The sequence below is a fragment of the Camelus bactrianus genome, chromosome 23 (genome assembly GCF_048773025.1).
Source record: "Camelus bactrianus isolate YW-2024 breed Bactrian camel chromosome 23, ASM4877302v1, whole genome shotgun sequence".
NCBI lineage: Eukaryota > Metazoa > Chordata > Mammalia > Artiodactyla > Camelidae > Camelus > Camelus bactrianus.
In genome coordinates this window covers 42,572,501-42,583,163 of record NC_133561.1, presented here as the reverse complement: position 1 = coordinate 42,583,163, position 10,663 = coordinate 42,572,501, and the positions used below count along the sequence as shown (strand labels likewise).

Here is a 10,663-nt window from a genome sequence, read left to right as displayed (position 1 = left end):
GTGATTGCCTCTGGGACATCTCGAGATAGCAAATATTTCCCCGGGGTTAAACCACATGCTTTCCTGCCAGAACCAAGTTCTGTTAATGGATGATCTGGCTTCCCATGACCGTCCATTGTTTTACCCTAAGGAAATATCTGCCATCTGTTGCGCCCTCACGGTCAATCTCAGGATTGCCCCTCACACAATTTCTTGAGCATCATACATGTTATAGGTCATCGACTGTGTAAAACATGAAAACAAAGCAGGCGTGTGCATTTTTAAGCAAGTAAGTGTGAATGTAAGATTTTACGCTCATGGAAATGCTGGTGCAGCTTGGTTTCTAGTTGCTGGTTCTCCAGCAGCTTGTTTCCCAGCAGACGCGTAGGACACTAGAGAACCCACTCACTCAGAAAGAACCGATGGGACGGGTAAGGTTTTTCGGCTCGGAGGGTGAAAGCTTTTAAACTCTGTGTGGAAAAAAGACGTTTCAGGTGTATATTTCTCCTTAAGAAGGCTGCGAATTAGAGTTTCGACGAGGGAGACCACGCAGCAGTGTGTACGTTTAAAAAGGCCTCCGCGTGCCCCTCCCCACCCTTTTTTGTTTGTTTGTTTCTTCCATTCGGTTTCAGGTTCTACCTGATTCAGCCCCCTGGCCTCAGTTTCAGGCCACTGTGGGCTATGCAGACAGACGTTTCTGACGTTGTCGAGATGGACAAGATAAGGAGGGTTCCCCCCAGAGAACTGGGCCGCTGCTTCTATGAGATCAAAAAGCTGACCTACCCATCCAGTTCTATGTTTAGAAATTTGCTCCTTTCTGGGAAAGCGTAGAGCTCTGCGGTAGAGTGCGTGCTCAGCATGCACAAGGCCTTGGGCTCAGTCCCCAGTACCACCACTGAAAACGTATAATAAATCTAAATAATTAATTGAAACGTAGATAAAGACACCCAATGACCCGTCCCCCCTCCAAAAAGATAAAAACTTCTTGTTAAAAAAATTTTTTTTTATTTTATTTTTTTATTTTTTTAGTTAAAAAGGCAGGAGGAGGACGAGGACGAGGACGAGGACGAGGAGGACGAGGATGAGGAGGAGAAATTAGCTTCTTTCCAACAAGGAGATTTCCAGGTCAAATGGAGAGCCAAATATTTCTATGTTCTAAAACTTCAGCTTTCCACGTATCCTGGCGTCAAAACGTCGGCACGGGTAAAGATTGTTCATCATTCTGTGACTATGCACTTCCTGCATTTTGGAGTGTTCATCTGTCCTTTCTCTTAGGAATAGATGATCATCAGAAATAGCAGTTCTGTTGATTAAACCCCCTTTTAACATATCGTTGTTTCCTGGTCACTAAAGTTACCTAATAATCACTTCACAGTCTATGGAAGTCAAATCATTGTGCTGTACACCCGAAACTGATAGAGGGCTGTATGTCAAACCTATGTCAATAAAACTGAAAAAAGAAAAGAAGAAGAAGAAAAGAAAAGTCTGCTTGCTCGGGGCATCCGGTAAAGGCCCTCTTTCTGAGCGCACAAGTCAACCTCGGGCCGATTCACCCTGTCCCTGAAGAAGGGCAAAAATCCTCCACTCTATCTCCCGTTAGGTCCCGGACACTAGCCAGAGTTCCTCCTCCCTCAACCCCCACCCCGTTCCTGCGTCACACTGTGTGGGCTCAGGCACACAACCTATCGCTTTCCTTTAGCGTGTGGAATGAATATCGCCCGAAGGGAATTTCCTTTGTTGTCGTTTAAATAAACTGACGTGTTAATAAGTGCTCTGGAGGGACACATTCCCTTTGACCTGATCAGCCATAGTGACATCCCATGACCCAGGAGTGTACAATATCATGGATTGGAAAGGATCTTAGAATTCAGAAATCATGGTGACGTGGGTCTGATGACCTAGCTGGCTCCATACAAACCAAGAGATGAAGGTGCCCAACATTTTCACTCGATGCTGCCTAAGTTCTTGACAGTCACTTTAAAAAAGGAAAAGGAAAATTTGCATGGCACGCTTAGTTTTGAGAATGCTATCTGACTGCATGGTGGAACGCAAGGAAAAGCCGTGACGCTCGCCCACGGTATCGAGAGAAACGCAGAACCGTGTTTCTGGTAGCTTTCTTCACCGCTGCGCAAAGGCGGGAGCGACCGCTACCTCACGCAGAGGAGGAGAGGACGGGTTTCTCGGCCCCGTCACGCAATGCCAGGCAGAAGAAGCCTTCTCCGATGAGACAGAAGCGTGTCAAAGCGCATCCCTGCGTCGAAGGCTTCGGTTTCCCGGGGAAGGGGGTCGAGCCGAGGGACCCAGGCCCCCACGTCAGTCAGTCTTTCACTGGATTCACTGGCCTCGCTGTTACTCCTCAGCGATGGCCCCTCAGATTGCTCTCGTGTGTCTTTACCTTCTGGCTTTAGGAAGGACTTTAAACTTCGGCTGAGGGGCGGGACACCCAGAAGGGTTCTTTCAGTTCACCCCAGCTTAGGTATTGCCATATCCAGCACGTTGGTTTTCATCCCATCGTGGACCTACCTACCGGAGAGTTTCGCTGCTTAAAAGTCCCCTGTGCTCCACCTATTCATCAACAACCCCCCGCCACAACACACACACACCCACACCCACACCCACACCCACACCCACACCCACACACCCACACACACACACACCCACACAGACAACCTTCACCACCACCACCCCCGACCCCACTCATCTTTTCACCCTCTCTGGGGCTTTTGCCCTTTTGAGAATGAATGTCATCCAGAGCCGGTACCCTACAGGATGCCACCTTTTCAGATTGGCTTCTTTCAGGGAGTCAGGGGCACGCAGAAACGGCCCCGCCTGTCTCCCACAGGTCTCTCGGCTCCACGGGTCCCTGGTTTCCTTTTTAGAGCCAAATCACATGCTGTGGCACGGACCTAGCCCGGGCGACGTGTCCCTTCACCTCTTGAAGGACGCGTCTGTCCCGGTCGCCTCCACGGTTCCGGCAGTGATGAAGCAAGCCCCTCCACACCCCACCCCCACCCCCACCCCGCCCACCGTCCAGGTCCGTCCGCGTTCAGGTGTCCGCGTGGACGGAGCCCCGAGGGCTAGGCCTCAGGGTGAGAGTGGTATGGCGGGTGGCAGGTGGCGCACTGAAGGGTCCCAAATCCGGAGGATGCCGGCAAGGAAGGTCGCCAGGTCAAAACCTTCCTTCCCTCCCTCCGTCTCCTTAGGGTGGATGGCTGGGCCCGTGAATTCAGAGAGGACACGAGACACATGCTGTGAGCCGAGATTTCCAAGCCAGGAGACCTGGTGGAGGGTAAAGAAACGAGTTGATTGGGGGGGGCGGGGGCGATGGGGGGGGCTCTTAGGACTGCAGCCCAGGAGACACAGATGCAAGAAAGAAGCACTGGAAGTGTGTGTCATCAGACTACCCCACGGGGCAAGTGGAGAAGGGGAAACGAAAGAAAACACACCACAAGAGCAAGGCGGGAACTTTGAAACGACCAGGCTGCGGCTAGCAGCTGCTGGCAGATTTGTTTTTGAAACCGGTTGGTGGTGCCCTTGAGCTTGATACAGTTCTGACCACTCATGCCCCCCCTCCCCCCATTGATGCCGGTGTCGGGACCCAGGGGAGGCCACCCCAAACATGTATGTGCCTCCGTGGCACACGGATGGGTTAGAAATGAGAGTGACCGAAGAAGCCGAGGGGCCAGCAGACGCAAGAGGGACCCTCAGACTCTTCTTTCTGTCTCCCTGAAAGCGGGAAATCGATCACTTCCGTGGAGGGTGCCCTCCCTGCATCTGGACTTAGGAAAACACCCTGATCACCCACTGAGAGCCTTCAGGCCCCGGAAGCCTAGAGAAACCAACCAACCTCGTGACTTCTTTCAGGGGCTTCCCCCCCTCCCCAAAACCCAAACTCCGTCTCGATTCTTCACGGACGGGTCACCCAAAACCAAAGGCTCTCAGCCCGGCCCATTTCGCACAAAGGGCTGATTTCTTGTCGTAAAACGGAGAAAAGCTGCCTGCTTCGGGGACACATGAGTGCTTGAATGAAAGACAGTAGGTTCCCTGTCGCTCCTGCTCAACGATCCGTCTGGGGTCCATTTTTGGATCAGTCCAGCCCAGAGAACTCAAGATGTGTAGAGGGAGGGGACAACGTCCCCCTCCCTGAAACAGGACTATGTCTGCAACAAAGTTCCTCCCACTGGCCGTCCAGCTCCATTTTGGATGACTGAATCCTGGTTCACCTCATTTGGGTGTTTTGTTTTTGTTTCTGTTTCTGTTTTTGTTTTTGTTTTTGATTAATAGACTTTATTTCCTAGAGCAGTTTCAGGCTCACAGCAGAATTGAGCAGAAAATACAGAGAGTTCTCACATAGCCCTCCCCACCCACACATATATCCTCCACTCCCCTCAACATCTCTCATCAGTGTGGCCTATTTGGTAAAACTGATGATCCGACATGGACACGTTATTATCCATCAAAGTCCATAGTTTACAGGACGGTTCACTCTTGAGGTTGTACGTTCTATGGGTTTTGACAAATGTACAATGACATGCAGCCACCACTATGGTATCCTACAGAATAATTTCATCGCCTTAAAAATCCCTCACGCTGCATCTGTTCATTCCTCCTTCCCTCCCTCTCCCCAAACCCCTGGATACCATGATCTTTTGATTGTTTCTAGAGCTTTGCCTTTTCCAGGATGTCATTTGGTTGGAATTGTACAGTTGGTAACAATTTTCAGACCGGTTTCTTTGATTTAGTAAGATGTCTTTTAAGTTTCTTCCATGTCTTTCACGGCTTGATAGCTAATTTCCTTGTCTTTCGTTCTTTTTTATTTATTTATTTTTTTAAAATGTTTTTACTGCACATATATTTTTAATTTACATATATGTACTGTTCATTGTTTCCAGGAAGGTTTAGAGCTTTAGCTTTTTAAACTTACATACTTATCAAAGGAATAAAGCCAACCACAAAAGAAGAATGAATTCAAAAAGATACACACACCCTGCTATTAGCAGCAACATCATTTATGATTGCCAAGATACGGAAGCATCCTAAGTGCACATCAATATTTGAATAGATAAAGAAGAGGGGACACACACACACACACACACACACACACACACACACACACACATACACACACGTAATGGAATACAATTCACCCATGAGAAAGAAGGATATTTTGCCATTTGTGGCCCTTCCTTTCCTTTTTTTTTTTCCCCCCTCCACTTTAAAAACCAGAATTTTATAACTGGGATAAACACTTCCATTGAGTCAAAAACAGTAAAATGCCTAGAAATAAACTTAATCGAGGAGGTTATCTATACTCCAGAATCTGAAATGACACAAAGAAATGGAAAGATGCCTTGTGCTCTTGCATTGGAAGAATCAATACTATCAACATGGCCACACTATCCAAAGCAAACCGCAGGTTCCATGCAACCCCTGTCAAAATACTCACGACATTCCTCACAGAACTAGAACAAACAATTTCAAAATTTTTAAGGAACAACGGAAGACCCTAAACAGGCAAAGCAATCTTTCGAAGGTCTCCTCTCCCTCCCTCCCTCCCTCCCTCTCTCTCTCTCTCTCTTTCTCTCTCTCTCTCTCTCTCTCTCTCTCCCTCCCCCCCTCTCTCCCCCTCTCTCTCTCCCTCTCTCCCCCCCTCCCTTTCTCTGTCATCTTTTTGTTCTCTTTTCTTAGGATTTGATGACTTGAGACCATCCTTTATCATTCCTTGTAAAGCCGGCTTGATGGTGCTGAAATCTTGTAGCTTTTGTTTATCTGTGAAGCTTTTGATTTCTCCCTCAAATCTGAACGAGAGCCTTGCTGAATAGAGTATTCTTACCTGTCAGTTTTTCCCTTTCATCACTTTAAGTATGTTGTGCCACCCACTTCTGGCCTGTAGAGTTTCTGCTGAAAAATCAGCTGATAACCTTACGGGAGTTCCCTTGTATGTTATTTGTTGCTTTTCTCTCGTTCATTTTAATATTTTCTCCTTATCCTTAATTTTGGTCAATTTGATGACGATGTGCCTCGGTGTGTTCCCGTATGGTACTCTCTGCACTTCCACCTCATTTGGTTATTTAAAGGATCTTCAGTCTGTTCAATTCATAGGAGAGAACTTCCACGTGTATTTCTTCTCAGTTTTATGAAACAAAGAAGGACCCAGGAAACTGGCAAAACATAAATGCTTTTCTATTGGGTTGAGCAAAGACAGGCCCTGGCCGGGGACGGGGGGGGTGCTGGAGGGTCGGGGGGGCGGTGTAGAGAAGGATATAGATCATTGTTAGAGTGCCTGCTTAGCATGCATGATGCCCTGGGTTCAATCCCCAGAACCACCATTAAAATAAATAAATAACCTAATCAAACCCATCCCCCTCCTCCCCCCCACAAAAAAAAGAAGGAGAAAAGAGTGAGAGACAGAGACAGAGACAGACCATCGGGAAAAGTAGCTGCACTAATACTTCCAAGAAACAGGACAACATAAAGATAATGGAAGAAATGCTGGATAGTGAACAGCCACGGGTGGTTGGCACAGACCCATAGCTTCTGGACTCGCTAAAAAAAAAAAAAAAAAAAAAAAAAAAAAAAAAAAAAAAAAAGAATATGAGAATCATATGGATCAGGAGATTGGGTCTGAATTTTGTGCCGTTTGACTTGTGCCAGTTACAAAGGTCATGCACAAGGAAGATGACTGGCTACTTTATTGTCTGAAATGAGACACTTGAAAGTGAAAGGAGGTGCTATACAATCGTGCCTGGACTGGGATTTTTCTAAGGGAGCCCAAATCCTTTACAATATATATCATGTTTTCAAAAATGAATATCATTCCTGGACAACATTTAAGCAATTATTTTCTGTGTTATCAGTAAACATTTTTAAAAAATCAGTAGGAAAGGAAGAGGGAGAGAGAAAGAGAGAGAACAGGAGTAACTATACGCGCGCGTGCGTGCATGCATGTGTGTGTGTGTGTGTGTGTGCGCGCGTGTGCGCGCACGTGTGTTGAGGTGGGGGCCTAAAAGAGGGTGAGGATTCTTTTCATCGAGGTCTGTTTGTACAGAATTCTCTCCTTCTCCGCTTTACACTGTGAAGGAAAAGCCCAGCTGGGCTAACAAGCTAAGTCGCAAATCTAAGTGTAACAAGTGTCGGATTACTGATCTGAGTTCTGCTGGGCTAACTCGTAAATCTAAATTAATAAGTGCCGGTTTGCTGATTCCCTGTTCATATTTTGCTAGCCAGCTGGATTTTCAAAGAGACATATCTGGCCTTGAAATGTTGGTTTGCTGCCTCACTGCCTCTACTTTCGTGATAATGATGTTGCTAAAGCTATTGCGTGCCTATTGGCCGAATACCCCAAGCTGGTACTTAACCCTATAAAACCTCACGTGCACGTCTTGGAGGTGCTCAAGGCTTAGGAGCAGAAGCCCCTCTGAGCCCGCCGGCGTAATAAATCTGAGTACTCCAACCCTCCGAGTGGTGCTTGTTTCTTGGCCGGCCTGTAATTTCCATAACAGCACCGTTGACAATAAGAACGTCACTCTCGTTCCGGCATAAAGAAGACATCTGGGGAGGGTGGGGTGGGGGGTGGGGTGTAGATCTATGTTATGTCCTGATTCCAGGAAGGAAAGGGGCAAGGGTCGGCGTGCCCTTCTTTCTGGGGTATCTGTCTGTTCGCTTTTGGTGTTCGGCTGGTTTGGTTATTTCAGCTTTCTGTTTGGTTCCTTTCACAGATCCAGTGGCTCAAAACAGCATTCTGATTTTCTTTTCTCCTGGGGTTTGGTTTTTGATAGGTAGAGGGACAGGGCCCACGCAGGGGTGGGGGTGGGGGGTCACTGTGCCGGAGAAAGGGAGGCGGCTGTGGTGAAATCATCGAGCAGAGGGGATTTCTACGAGAGGGACTCTCCGAAGTGAATGGGGTCCAAGGAGATCAGCAGGGTTTCTGTGTGCTCGTTTGGTTTTGTTCGTGCGTGTGTTTGTTTTTTCTGGACGAGGCCAAAGAACTCTTCAGGTGGAGGTGTGTGTCCAAAGGGTCTGACAGATGGGAGGATGCGGGGCGAGTCAGTCCATGTGCCCAGAAAGAGAGAGAATCTGTCATAGCTGAGACTCAGGCCTTTTTCAGACCTAGGCCCAGAGAGCAGTTCGGCTCCGAGCATTCACGGAGAAGTTCGCCGCCACCTCAGTCCTGTCCCCCACCCCCGCCCTCCCCCACGCCTCAGCCCCCAGTGAAGGAGGAATCATGAAGTGGCCACACTTAGGCTAAGCCAATTTTTGGCTTTATGCTTACTGCTTGCTTTTAGAACGATCAGCAAACTCGACTGACCAGACACCGCTCCCAGCTCCAGGCCCACTGTTAAAAACAGCTAAAGTTGTCGATTCTAACTGTTTGATTTGACCTTCCTCTGATCGTTCAACTTGACAATCATGTTTGGCGTCTGAGTCTTTCCCCAGGAAGGGAGTCACGGGAGGATAAGCTCAGGAGAACGACCAGCCCCCTCCCACCCCCCCACCCCCCACCCCGAGTTCCTCCGTGGCGCTGGTGCCGCCGGGTGAGTCTGACCAGATAAAGAAGGTCACGGGCTGATGACCTACTAGACCACCAGGAGGTCCCATGTTATCAGACACTCATCCAGATTTAGGAGGAAGTTTCATCAGAGACCCTTGTTGATCATGAGCACCTTTTGTGCTCCCGCCTGTTGTGATTCCCTTTCATGCTCCAACCTGTTCGTCCACAGAAGCATGAAACCCCAACCCCAAGACGGGTTCACAGTTTGGAGGGCACTAGCCTGCTGTGAGTCCCCTTTGCCCAGCAAAGCAATCAAGCTGCCTCTTTTCTTCTAAACTCTAAGACCCTGTCTCTGGGTTATTTGGCTCGTCAGGGACGGGGTGGGGGAGGGCGATCTTTCGGCAACACCCGCAGAAGTTTCCCTGAGTGGCAGGAACCAGCGTGGCCCTCAGGCCTCAGCCCCGCAGGCAGGCAGGCAGGCAGGCAGGCAGGCAGGCAGACAGGCAGGCAGGCAGAGTTGGAGCGACCGTTGGTCCCGCCCCCGCCCGCGCACCACCCCCCCCCGCCCCCGCCGCTGCTTCCGCCGCCGCCGCCGCCACCGCCGCCGCCGCCGCCTCCCAGGCCTTCTCCACCGATCGGTCCCAAATCGACTGACTGTCTCCTGGAAGCGGGGGCGGGGACGTCAGGAGGATCCATTCGGCAGGGCCTCGTTCAATCGCTTCATTCAAATGCAGAAAGCTCTGTGCTCAGGTCAGAGCCTTTGACTTGGCCTCCGGCTCCTCTCTGTTGAACGGCTTTTGTTCTTTGGTTTCAATTTCCCCACCCTTAGGCCACCCCGTCCCAACTGCACGGAGGGAGGCGGGAGGGAGGGGGAGAATCTCGCCTGGTCTCAGGCCAAAGGAGTCCCCTCCTTTTCCTAATCTGGGTAAACCCCACTACACCGTTTGAGAATCATGGAAGGGCATGGAAGCAGACCTCTGACTTGATAGATTCCTCTGGGATGGGAGACTTTAAAAAAACAAAATTCTTTTTCCCCTGCTTCCAGGGAGGCAGAAAGGAGGGCCAGAGTGTTCCTCTTGCCTCGGGCAGTTCTTTGTTTGTTTCTTTCTTTCTTTTGTTAAATCATTTTTTTTTCCTTTTTTTCTTCCAGTTTTATTGAGACAGAGTTGACATACAGCAGTGTATACTTTGGGGGGGGCGGGCGGGGAGAGGAATTCGATTTTATGTATTTATTTTTGACCGGAGGTACTGGGGATTAAACCCAGGACCTTGTGCTTGCTTGCTAAGCACACAGTCTACCACTGACCTATACCCTCCCCCTTGGCCAGTTGTGAAGTCCCTTTCATTCAGCATAGTCCATCGGGCACATTTTGGGGCAGCCTACTCTGGACCCCAACATTTCCCTATTCTGTAACTTCCCTGGAAGTTTTACACATTAAAAGCTGGGCTGTTGACTGTGCATGTGCGTCCATGCGTGCGTGCGTGCGTGCGTGCGTGTGGTGTGGGGGCAGGAGGGAGGGAATAGTTTCCTAGAGGGCCTGCGTTTCATGGACCCAGTTTCTTAGTTCTGAGAACAGGTCTGTTCAAGGAAACAGTTGTAGTATCTCGTCTCAGGAGGCGGTGGTGTCGATGGGCTTCTGAAGCTAGGCCTAGGGAGCAAGCAGTCAGGTATCGCCTAAGAGGCACTTGTGTGGAAAACCAAAGTACAGCACAAAGGTTAATCATTGGAGCAGATGAGAAACCAGATTCAGGGCCGGGAGTAGGGGGTCAGTCTGGTAGGAGATTTCCACACATCGGGGTCATCGAAACGGCTCGAGCAGTTTGAAATGCCTCTGATGATGTCCTGGGGTGTTCGGCTCAACTCTCTGAGCGGCTCCTCCAAAAACAGGCCCTAGGATGGTTTCCACAGGAGCTGTTGTGGCCATTTCTCTGACGTTTACCTCCCGTTGTCCAGCTTCAGTCTGCAGGGCTTCAGGAGACGGAGCATTTTAGTACTCAATGATGCCAAGACAAAAGGGTGAGAGAAAATGGGAAACGTTCGTGGAGATGGTCCTAGGCAGATAGTGGAGGCAACTAGAAGACCTTCAGTCTCTGGGCCGGCTTTCAGGTTGAGACAAAAACCCTAAGGCAAGCGCTTGCTGCCACAGCACATCGACTAACACGGGAACCATCCAGAGAAGATCAGCACGGCCC

At 49.4% G+C, this 10,663-nt stretch overlaps 1 long non-coding RNA gene and 1 other non-coding gene across 2 annotated transcripts in view; both read left to right on the top strand.

The window, feature by feature from the left end:
* Positions 1 to 9,057: 9,057 nt before the first annotated feature.
* The window catches only part of LOC141574806 (uncharacterized), a 3,210-nt gene continuing 1,604 nt past the window's right edge, over positions 9,058 to 10,663 (top strand). The window contains exons 1-2 of the long non-coding RNA XR_012501975.1: positions 9,058 to 9,220; positions 10,425 to 10,663. The exon at positions 10,425 to 10,663 is cut by the window's right edge and continues 112 nt beyond it. This is a non-coding gene — a long non-coding RNA (uncharacterized LOC141574806). The remainder of the gene's footprint in view (positions 9,221 to 10,424) is intronic.
* Positions 10,602 to 10,663, top strand: part of LOC141574890 (U6 spliceosomal RNA) — a 109-nt gene continuing 47 nt past the window's right edge. The window contains exon 1 of the small nuclear RNA XR_012502017.1: positions 10,602 to 10,663. This exon is cut by the window's right edge and continues 47 nt beyond it. This is a non-coding gene — a small nuclear RNA (U6 spliceosomal RNA).